This window comes from Monodon monoceros, unplaced genomic scaffold (genome assembly GCF_005190385.1).
Source record: "Monodon monoceros isolate NGI ecotype Baffin Bay Population unplaced genomic scaffold, NGI_Narwhal_1 Super_Scaffold_12, whole genome shotgun sequence".
Lineage (NCBI taxonomy): Eukaryota > Metazoa > Chordata > Mammalia > Artiodactyla > Monodontidae > Monodon > Monodon monoceros.
In genome coordinates this window covers 154,195,581-154,206,956 of record NW_021703768.1, presented here as the reverse complement: position 1 = coordinate 154,206,956, position 11,376 = coordinate 154,195,581, and positions in this window count along the sequence as shown.

Here is an 11,376-nt window from a genome sequence, read left to right as displayed (position 1 = left end):
GCTGCCTAAAATCATAATAAGGCCACAGACACCCCAAAACACACCACCAGACGTGAACCTGCCCACTAGAGAGACAAGATCCAGCCTCATCCACCACAACACAGGCACTAGTCCCCTCCACCAGGAAGCCTACACAACCCACTGAACCAACCTTAGCCACTGGAGACAGACATCAAAAACAGCGGGAACTACGAACCTGCAGCCTGCAAAAAGGAGACCCCAAACACAGTAAGATAAGCAAAATGATAAGCAAAAAAAATAAGCAAAATGAGAAGACAGAAAAACACACAGCAGATAAAGGAGCAAGATAAAAATGCACCAGACCTAACAAATGAAGAGGAAATAGGCAGTCTACCTGAAAAACAATTCAGAATAATGATAGTAAGGGTGATCCGAAATCTTGGAAATAGAACGGACAAAATGCAAGAAACAGTTAACAAGGACCTAGAAGAAATAAAGATGAAACAAGCAACGATGAACAATACAATAAATGAAATTAAAAGTACTCTAGATGGGATCAATAGCAGAATAACTGAGGCAGAAGAACAGATAAGTGACCTGGAAGATAAAAGAGTGGAAATAACTACTGCAGAGCAGAATAAAGGAAAAAGAATGAAAAGAACTGAGGACAGTCTCAGAGACCTCTGGGACAACATTAAATGCACCAACATTAGAATTATAGGGGTTCCAGAAGAAGAAGAGAAAAAGAAAGGGACTGAGGAAATATTTGAAGAGATTATAGTTGAAAACTTCCCTAATATGGTAAAGGAAATAGTTAATCAAGTCCAGGAAGCACAGAGAGTCCCATACAGGATAAATACAAGGAGAAATACGCCAAGACACATATTAATCAAACTGTCAAAAATTAAATACAAAGAAAACATATTAAAAGCAGCAAGGGAAAAACAACAAATAACACACAAGGGAATCCCCATAAGGTTAAAAGCTGATCTCTCAGCAGAAACCCTACAAGCCAGAAGGGAGTGGCAGGACATACTGAAAGTGATGAAGGAGAAAAACCTGCAACCAAGACTACTCTACCCATCAAGGATCTCATTCAGATTTGATGGAGAAATTAAAACCTTTACAGACAAGCAAAAGCTGAGAGAGTTCAGCACCACCAAACCAGCTTTACAACAAATGCTAAAGGAACTTCTCTAGACAAGAAACACAAGAGAAGGAAAAGACCTATAATAACGAACCCAAAACAATTTAGAAAATGGGAATAGGAACATACATATCGATAATTACCTTAAATGTAAATGGACTAAATGCTCCCACCAAAAGACACAGATTGGCTGAATGGATACAAAAACAAGACCTTATATATGCTGTCTACAAGAGACTCACTTCAGACCTAGAGACACATACAGACTGAAAGTACGGGGATGGAAAAAGATATTCCATGCAAATGGAAACCAAAAGAAAGCTGGAGTAGCAATTCTCATATCAGACAAAATAGACTTTAAAGTAAGGACTATTAAAAGAGACAAAGAAGGACACTACATAATGATCAAGGGATCGATCCAAGAAGAAGATATAACAATTGTAAATATTTATGCACCCAACATAGGAGCACCTCAATACATAAGGCAAATACTAACAGCCATAAAAGGGGAAATCGACAGTAACACATTCATAGTAGAGGACTTTAACACCCCACTTTCACCCATGGACAGATCATCCAAAATGAAAATAAATAAGGAAACACAAGCTTTAAATGATACATTAAACAAGATGGACTTAATTGATATTTATAGGACACTCCATCCAAAAACAACAGAATACACATTTTTCTCAAGTGCTCATGGAACATTCTCCAGGGTAGATCATACCTTGGGTCACAAATCAAGCCTTGGTAAATTTAAGAAAGTTGAAATTGTATCAAGTATCTTTTCTGACCACAACGCCATGAGACTAGACATCAATTACAGGAAAGATCTGTAAAAAATACAAACACATGGAGGCTAAACAATACACTACTTAATAATGAAGTGATCACTGAAGAAATCAAAGAGGAAATTAAAAAATACCTAGAAACAAATGACAATGGAGACACGACGACCCAAAACCTGTGGGATGCAGCAAAAGCAGTTCTATGTGGGAAGTTTATAGCAATACAAGCCCACCTTAAGAAGCAGGAAACATCTCAAATAAACAACCTAACCTTGCACCTCAAGCAGTTAGAGAAAGAAGAACAAAAAAACCCCGAAGCTAGCAGAAGGAAAGAAATCATAAAAATCAGATCAGAAATAAATGAAAAAGAAATGAAGGAAACAATAGCAAAGATCAATAAAACTAAAAGCTGGTTCTTTGAGAAGATAAACAAAATAGATAAACCACTAGCCAGACTCATCAAGAAAAAAAGGGAGACTACTCAAATCAATAGAATTAGAAATGAAAAAGGAGAAGTAACAACTGACACTGCAGAAATAAAAAAGATCATGAGAGATTACTACAAGCAACTCTATGCCAATAAAATGGACAATCTGGAAGAAATGGACAAATTCTTAGAAATGCACAACCTGCCAAGACTGAATCAGGAAGAAATAGAAAATATGAACAGACCAATCACAAGCACTGAAATTGAAACTGTGATTAAAAATATTCCAACAAACAAAAGCCCAGGACCAGATGGCTTCACAGGTGAATTCTATCAAACATTTAGAGAAGAGCTAAAACCTATCCTTCTCAAACTCTTCCAAAATATAGCAGAGGGAGGAACACTCCCAAATTCATTCTACAAGGCCACCATCACCTAGATACCAATACCAGACAAGGATGTCACAAAGAAAGAAAACTACAGGCCAATATCACTGATGAACATAGATGCAAAAATCCTCAACAAAATACTAGCAAACAGAATCCAACAGCACATTAAAAGGATCATACACCATGATCAAGTGGGGTTTATTCCAGGAATGCAAGGATTCTTCAATATACGCAAATCTATCAATGTGATAAATCATATTAACAAATTGAAGGAGAAAAACCATATGATCATCTCAATAGGTGCAGAGAAAGCTTTTGACAAAATTCAACACCCATTTACGATAAAAACCCTGCAGAAAGTAGGCATAGAGGGAACTTTCCTCAACATAATAAAGGCCATATATGACAAGCCCACAGCAAACATCATCCTCAATGGTGAAAAACTGAAAGCATTTCCACTAAGATCAGGAACAAGACAAGGTTGCCCACTCTCACCACTCTTATTCAACATAGTTTTGGAACTCCTAGACACGGCAATCAGAGAAGAAAAGGAAATAAAAGGAATCCAAATAGGAAAAGAAGAAGTAAAGCTGTCACTGTTTGCAGATGACATGATACTATACATAGAGAATCCTAAAGATGCTACCAGAAAACTACTAGAGCTAATCAATGAATTTGGTAAAGTAGCAGGATACAAAATTAATGCACAGAAATCTCTGGCATTCCTATATACTAATGATGAAAAATCTGAAAGTGAAATCAAGAAAACACTCCCATTTACCATTGCAACAAAAAGAATAAAATATCTAGGAATAAACCTACCTAAGGAGACAAAACACCTGTATGCAGAAAATTATAAGACACTGATGAAAGACATTAAAGATGATACAAATAGATGGAGAGATATACCATGTTCTTGGATTGGAAGAATCAACATTGTGAAAATGACTCTAGTACCCAAAGCAATCTATAGATTCAATGCAATCCCTATCAAACTACCACTGGCATTTTTCACAGAACTAGAACAAAAAATTTCGCAATTTGTACGGAAACACAAAAGACCCCGAATAGCCAAAGCAATCTTGAGAACGAAAAAAGGAGCTGGAGGAATCAGGCTCTCTGACTTCAGACTATACTACAAGGCTACAGTAATCAAGACAGTATGGTACTGGCACAAAAACAGAAAGATAGATCAATGGAACAGGATAGAAAGCCCAGAGATAAACCCACGCACATATGGACACCTTATCTTTGATAAAGGTGGCAGGAATGTACAGTGGAGAAAGGACAGCCTCTTCAATAAGTGGTGCTGGGAAAACTGGACAGGTACATGTAAAAGTATGAGGTTAGATCACTCCCTAACACCATACACAAAAATAAGCTCAAAATGGACTAAAGACCTAAATGTAAGGCCAGAAACTATCAAACTCTTAGAGGAAAACATAGGCAGAACACTCTATGACATAAATCACAGCAAGATTCTTTCTGACCCACCTCCTAGAGTAATGGAAATAAAAACAAAAATAAACAAATGGCACCTAATGAAACTTCAAAGCTTTTGCACAGCAAAGGAAACCATAAACAAGACCAAAAGACAACCCTCAGAATGGGAGAACATATTTGCAAATGAAGCAACTGACAAAGGATTAATCTCCAAAATTTACAAGCAGCTCATGCAGCTCAATAACAAAAAAACAAACAACCCAATCCAAAAATGGGCAGAAGACCTAAACAGACATTTCTCCAAAGAAGTTTACAGACTGCCAACAAACACATGAAAGAATGCTCAACATCATTAATCATTAGAGAAATGCAAATCAAAACTACAATGAGATATAATCTCACACCAGTCAGAATGGCCATCATCAAAAAATCTAGAAACAATAAATGCTGGAGAGGGTGTGGAGAAAAGGGAACACTCTTGCACTGCTGGTGGGAATGTGAATTGGTTCAGCCACTATGGAGAACAGTATGGAGGTTCCTTAAAAAACTACAAATAGAACTACCATATGACCCAGCAATCCCACTACTGGGCATATACCCTGAGAAAACCAAAATTCAAAAAGAGTCATGTACCAAAATGTTCATTGCAGCTCTATTTACAATAGCCCGGAGATGGAAACAACCTAAGTGCCCATCATCGGATGAATGGATAAAGAAGATGTGGCACATATACACAATGGAATATTACTCAGCCATAAAAAGAAACGAAATTGAGCTATTTGTAATGAGGTGGATAGACCTAGAGTCTGTCATACAGAGTGAAGTAAGTCAGAAAGAAAAAGACAAATACCGTATGCTAACACATATATATGGAATTTATGAAAAAAAATGTCATGAGGAACCTAGGGGTAAGACAGGAATAAAGACGCAGACCTATTGGAGAACGGACTTGAGGATATGGGGAGGGGGAAGGGTGAGCGGTGACAGGGCGAGAGAGAGTCATGGACATACACACACTAACAAACGTAGTAAGGTAGATAGCTAGTGGGAAGTAGCCCCATGGCACAGGCATATTGGCTCGATGCTTTGTGACAGCCTGGAGGGGTGGGATAGGGAGGGTGGGAGGGAGGGAGACGCAAGAGGGCAGACATATGGGAACATATGTATATGTGTAACTGATTCACTTTGTTATAAAGCAGAAACTAACACACCATTGTAAAGCAATTATACCCCAATAAAGATGTTAAAAAATTTAAAAAATTAAAAAAAAAATTCAGGTGCATATATCTTTTTGAAATAGTGTTTTCATTTTCTTCAAATAAATACCCAGGAGTGTAATTGCTGGATTGTATGGTAGTTCTATTTTTAATTTTTTGAGGAACTGCCATAAAGTTTTCCATATTGGGTGTACCAATTTACATTCCCATCGCAGTGTACTAGGGTGCCTTTTCTCCACATCCACTTCAACACTTGTTATTTGTAGTTTTTGTTTTGTTTTGTTTTGTTTGTTGTTGTTGTTGTTTTGCAGTACGCGGGCCTCTCACTGTTGTGGCCTCTCCCATTGCGGAGCACAGGCTCCGGATGCGCAGGCTCAGCGGCCATGGCTCACGGGTCCAGCCACTCCGCGGCATGTGGGATCCTCCCGGACTGGGGCACGAACCCATGTCCCCTGCATTGGCAGGCGGACTCTCAACCACTGCGCCACCAGGGAAGCCCTTGTAGTTTTTTTGACAATAACATTCTACCAGGTATGAGGTGCTATCCCGTGGTTTTGATTTGCATTTCCCTAATGAGTAGTGATATTTGTTACTGAACCTCGACGTGGGTCCACTCACCTGACACTCAGCAAAGTCAGTCTTATGACACTGGGTTGTGGTTAAGGAAAGTAAAGCATTTATTGCAGGGAACGAAGCAAGGAGAATCAGCAGCTCATGCTCAAAAAAGACCTGAACTCCTTGCTTGGCACCTTACAATAAAAGCTGTACCTTCCTTTAATACAACTCAGTGTCAGCAGACTGGCTTTGCTGTGCATTTGGTGAGCAGACCCAATCTAAGTTCAGTAAAATGTTGATCATCTTTTCATGTGCCTGTTGGCCATCTGTAGGTCTTCTTTGAAAATATGCCTATTCAGGTCATCTTCCCAATTTTTTAATCAGATTTTTTTATATTGAGTTGTATGAGTTCTTTATATATTTTGGGATATTAATTCCTCATCTGACATATCATTTGCAAATATCTTCTCCCATTCAATAGGTTGACTTTTCAAATGGTTGATCGTTTTCATCACTGTGCAAAACATTTTTAGTTAGATTTGGTCCCACCTGTTTTTTTGCTTTTGCTGTCCTAGCCTGAGGAGACATATCCAAAAAATGTTGCTAAGACCAGTGTCAAAGAGATTATTGCCCATGTTTTTTTCTTGGAGCTTCAGGTCATACATTTAAGTCTTCCATTCATTTTGAGTTTATTTTTGTGTATGATGTGAGAAAGTAGTCCAGTTTGATTCTTTTACATGTAGCTGTCTGGTTTTCCCAACAACATTTATTGAAGAGGCTGTCTCTTCCTCACTATATATTTTTGCCTCCTTTGTCATAGATTAACTGACAATATATGCATGGGCTTATTTCTAGGTTATTTTGTTTCACTGATCTGTGTGTGTGCTGTGTGTGTGTCTGTGTGTGTGTGTGTGTGTGTGTGTGTGCCAGTACCATACTATTTTGATTACTTAGCTTTGTAGTATAGTTTGAAGCCAGGAAGCATTCTTTTTTCAAGATTGCTTTGGTTATCTGGTGTCTTTTGTATTTATATACAAATTTTTGGATTGTTCGTTCTAGTTCTGAGAAAAATGTCATGGGTATTTTGATAGGAAATGCATTAAATTTGTAGATTGCTTTGGATAGTATGGACATTTTAACTATGTTAATTCTTACAATCCATGAACACAGATATCTTTCCATTTATTTGTATCATCTTCAATTTGCTTCAGTGTCTTATATTTTTCAGAGAACAGTACTTTCACCTCCTTGGTTAAATTTATTCCTATGCATTTTATTCTTTTCCTATGCATCTGCAAACAGTAACATTTTTACTTCTTCCCTTCCTACTTGGATGCCTTTTATTTCTTTTTCTTGTCTAACTGCTGTGGCTAGGTCTTCCAATACTATGTTAAATAGGAGTGGCAAGAGTGGACATCCTTGTCTTGTTCCTGACATTACAGGATATTTTTCAGATTTTCACTATTGAGTATAATGTTGGCTCTGGGTTTGCCATAAATGGCCCTTATTATGTTCCCTCTATACCCATTTTGTTGATAGGTTTTACCATAAATGGATATTGAATTTTATCAAATAGTTTTCTGCTTCTATTTAGATGATGATATGATTTTCATGCTTCAGGGTGCTAATGTGGTGTATCACAGTGATTGATTTGAGGATATTGCACCTTCCTTGCATCCTGAAATAAATCCCACTTAATCATGATATAAGATCCATTTAATATATTGTTGAATTCAGATCGTTAATATTTTGTCGAGGATTTTTATATTTATGTTTGACCTGTAATTTTCTTTTTTTGAAGTGTTTTGGGTTTTGATATCAGCGTAATGTTGGCCTCACAGAATGAGTTTGGAAATGTTCTTTCCAATTTTTTAAGAATAGTTTGAGAAGGACAGGTATTGACTCTTTATTAATCTTTTTATTTTTTTTAGTTTTTATTATTAGCTTAATAGTTATTGAAATATAGTTGATTTACAATATTGTGTTAGTTTCAGGTGTACAGCAAAGTGATTCAGTTACACACACACATATTTTTTTACATTCTCTTCCACTGTAGGTTATTACACCTATTGATGTATACACATAGAGCTGAGCAAAACTTTAAAGTACATCTCAAAAGAGCAGTATTATAGATCTCTTAAACAATATAATTCATACGTCACACTTCAAAAACATCTTTCACTCAATAAAAGAATGCAATGCACAGAAGTTCCTTCCTATGGTAAGAAACATTGGCTACATTCCTTCTGTGAGAATCAAGTTTAATTCTGCCCTCTGAAAGCCTTTACCTTCCAATCACATTGAGCACACTTAGTTGAGGTCAACAGGACTTAGCAAATAAAGTTGCTAGATTTACAAGTTTAGGGAACACATCTCTGCCTCTATCACATACAAGGTATAACGTTCCTTCATGAAAAGAACACTGTCGGAGAAAGTTTATACTGGTAGCCAGGTACAAAGTTCTTCTGGTTGTGATGGGAGGCTCTTCATTGTATGCATGTTGACAAGGCCATTAATTATATTCTCAGTTAGTAACCTGTATTGAGAAAAGACTCAAACTACCTGTAAAACAATAGTGTTAGACAGCTATGAAATAAAACACTACCTACTTCAGTCGCTTGGGGTCAGCTCCCAACACTGAAAGAACACTGTGCCTAAGAGTTCTTTCCTCTATCTTGTGAAAAACACATACTTTTACTATGGGGGAAAGAGGCCTTGGCATACAGTCTCACTCTCATTTGGCATCTGAACATGGAGCATCTCGCAGCTTTTGATGCCAATTTTCAAAGGGTTGGTTTACAGGTCTCTCAAACATTTAACTAGCTATTCCAAATCCTGAGAACAATTTCCAAACACTGAAAGAACAATCTGTATAAAACCTCGTCCTTCTACTCAGTATGATACATGTATTTTCTATATAGAAACCAGGCCTGTTCCACAGTGTGAAAGACCTTCACACCAACTGCCACAGCTTTAAAGTACCTCTCCAAAGACCAGTATCACAGATCTCTTAAACAATATACTTCATGCATGACAATTCACATATATCTTCCATACAATGAAAGAACGGAGGGTATAGGATTTCTTTCTTATGGTAAAGAAACAGTTGGCTACATTCCTTCCATGAGAATCATGTTTAACTATGGCTTCTGAAGAAAGGCTTTACCTTCCAATCGCATTGAGCACACTTAGCTGAGCTCAACCTCACTTAGCAACTACAGTTGCTAGATTTACAGGTTTAGGGAACACATCTCTGCCTCTATCACATACAAGGTATAACTTTACTTTAGAGAAAGAACACTGTTGGAGAAACTCTGTATTGGTAGCCTGGCACAAAATGCTTCTGGTCGCAACTGGAGACTCTTCATTGTATTAGGGTTGACGAGGCCCTTGATCACATTCTCATTTAGTAGCCTGTTGTGAGGAAAGACTCAAAGTAGCCTGTAAAACCACAGTGTTAAAGACAGCTGTGAAATAAAACACTATCTGATTCGGGCACTTGGGGTAAAGTGCAAACACTGAAAGGGCACTGTGCCTAAAAGTTCTTTCACCTATCTTGTGAAAAACACATATTTTACAATGAGAGAAACAAGGCTTGGCATGCAGTCTGCAAGGATTTCACTCTCATTTTGCCTCTGAACCCTGAGCTTCTTGCAGTTTTTGATGCCACTTTTCATAGGGGTGGTTTGAGGTCTCTCAAACATTTCACTCCAAATCCTGGGTACATGTTCCATACACTGAAAGATCAATGTGTATAAAACTTCATCCTTCTACACTGTAGGACACGTATATTTTCTCTATGGGAAACAGTCCTTTTCCTTATGTGGGAAAGGCCTTCACAGCTACTGGCATAAAAACAAAGCTGAATGCAGCTTTAAATTACCCCTCGAAAGACCTGTATTACATCTCTTAAACAATATAATTCATGCATCACACTTCAAATACATCTTCTACTCTATTAAAAAAAAAAAACCACAGTGCATAGAAGTTTAACAGAAACAATTGGCTACATTCCTTCTGTGAGAATCATGTTTATGCCATCTGAAAGGCCTGACCTTCCAATTGCATTGAGCACACTTAGTTGAGCTCAACCTCACTTAGCAATTACAGTTGCCAATTTACAAGTTCAGGGAACACACCTCTGCCCATATCACATACAAAGTATAATTTTCCTTCATGGAAACAACACTGTTGGAGAAACTTTGTACTGGTATGGTAGCCTGGTGCAAAGCGGTTCTGGTTGTGATGGGAGACTCTTCATTGCATGTGGGTTGACAAGGCCAGTGATTATATTCTCAGTTAGTAACCTGTTTTGAGGAAAGACTCAAAGTGCCCTGGAAAACACTTGTTATATATGTCTGAGAATTAAATTACCACCATCTTCAGTCACTTGCAGTAAGTTCCATACAGTGTAAGAACAGTGTGCCAAAAATTCCTTAGTCCATCTTGTGAAAATCACACAGTTTTTTTGAAGGGGGAAGAAGCCTTGACATGTAATCTGCAAGAATTTCACTCTCATTTCGCCTCTGAACACAGAGCTTCTCTCAGCTTTCCATGCAACTATACAAAGGATTGGTTTGTCAGTCTCTGAAACATTTCACTAGCTACTCCAAATCATGGGTAAAAATTCCATACACTGGAAGAAAAATATGTATAAAACTTAGTCCTCATACGTGTATGACAAGTACATTTTCTTATGGAAATCTGGACAATTCCACAGTGTGAAAGGACTTCACACCTATTGGGGTTTACACAGAGAGCTGAGAGCAGCTTTAAAGTACCTCTCCAAAGAGAAGTATTACAACTCTTAACAACATACTTCATGCATCATAAACAAATATAACTTCCACTCAGTAAAAAAAACACAGTGCATTCTTATCTGTGAAATAAAACACTACCTGCTTCAGTCACTCGAGGTCAGTTATGAACAATGAAAGAACACTGTGCCTAAAAATTCTTTCGTCTAACTTGTGAAAAACACATACTTTTACTATGGAGGAAACAAGCCCTCATATGAAGTCTGGAAGAATTTCACTCTCATTTTGCCTCTGAACACAGAGCATCTAGCAGCTCCTTTTACTCTGTATGATATGTACATTATCCCTGTGGGAAACAGGACTTTCCTTACTTCACACTTATGTGCTTTACACTCAGAGCTGAGCACAGTTTTAAAGGATATCTCAAAAAGAAGTATTATAGTTACCATGGGAAACTCTTCATCGGATGCAGGTTGAGGATGCCATTGCTTATATTCTCAGGTAGTAAACCTGTTTTGAGGAAGACTCAAAGTAGTCTGTAAAAAACGCTCATCTTGTAAGTCTGTGAAATAAATCACTACCTTCTTCAGTCACTTCGATTACCTTCCATACACCAAAAGACCACTGTCCCTAAAAATTCTTGCGTCTATCTTGTGAAAACAAATGCTTTTACTACAGGTGAAACAAGCCTA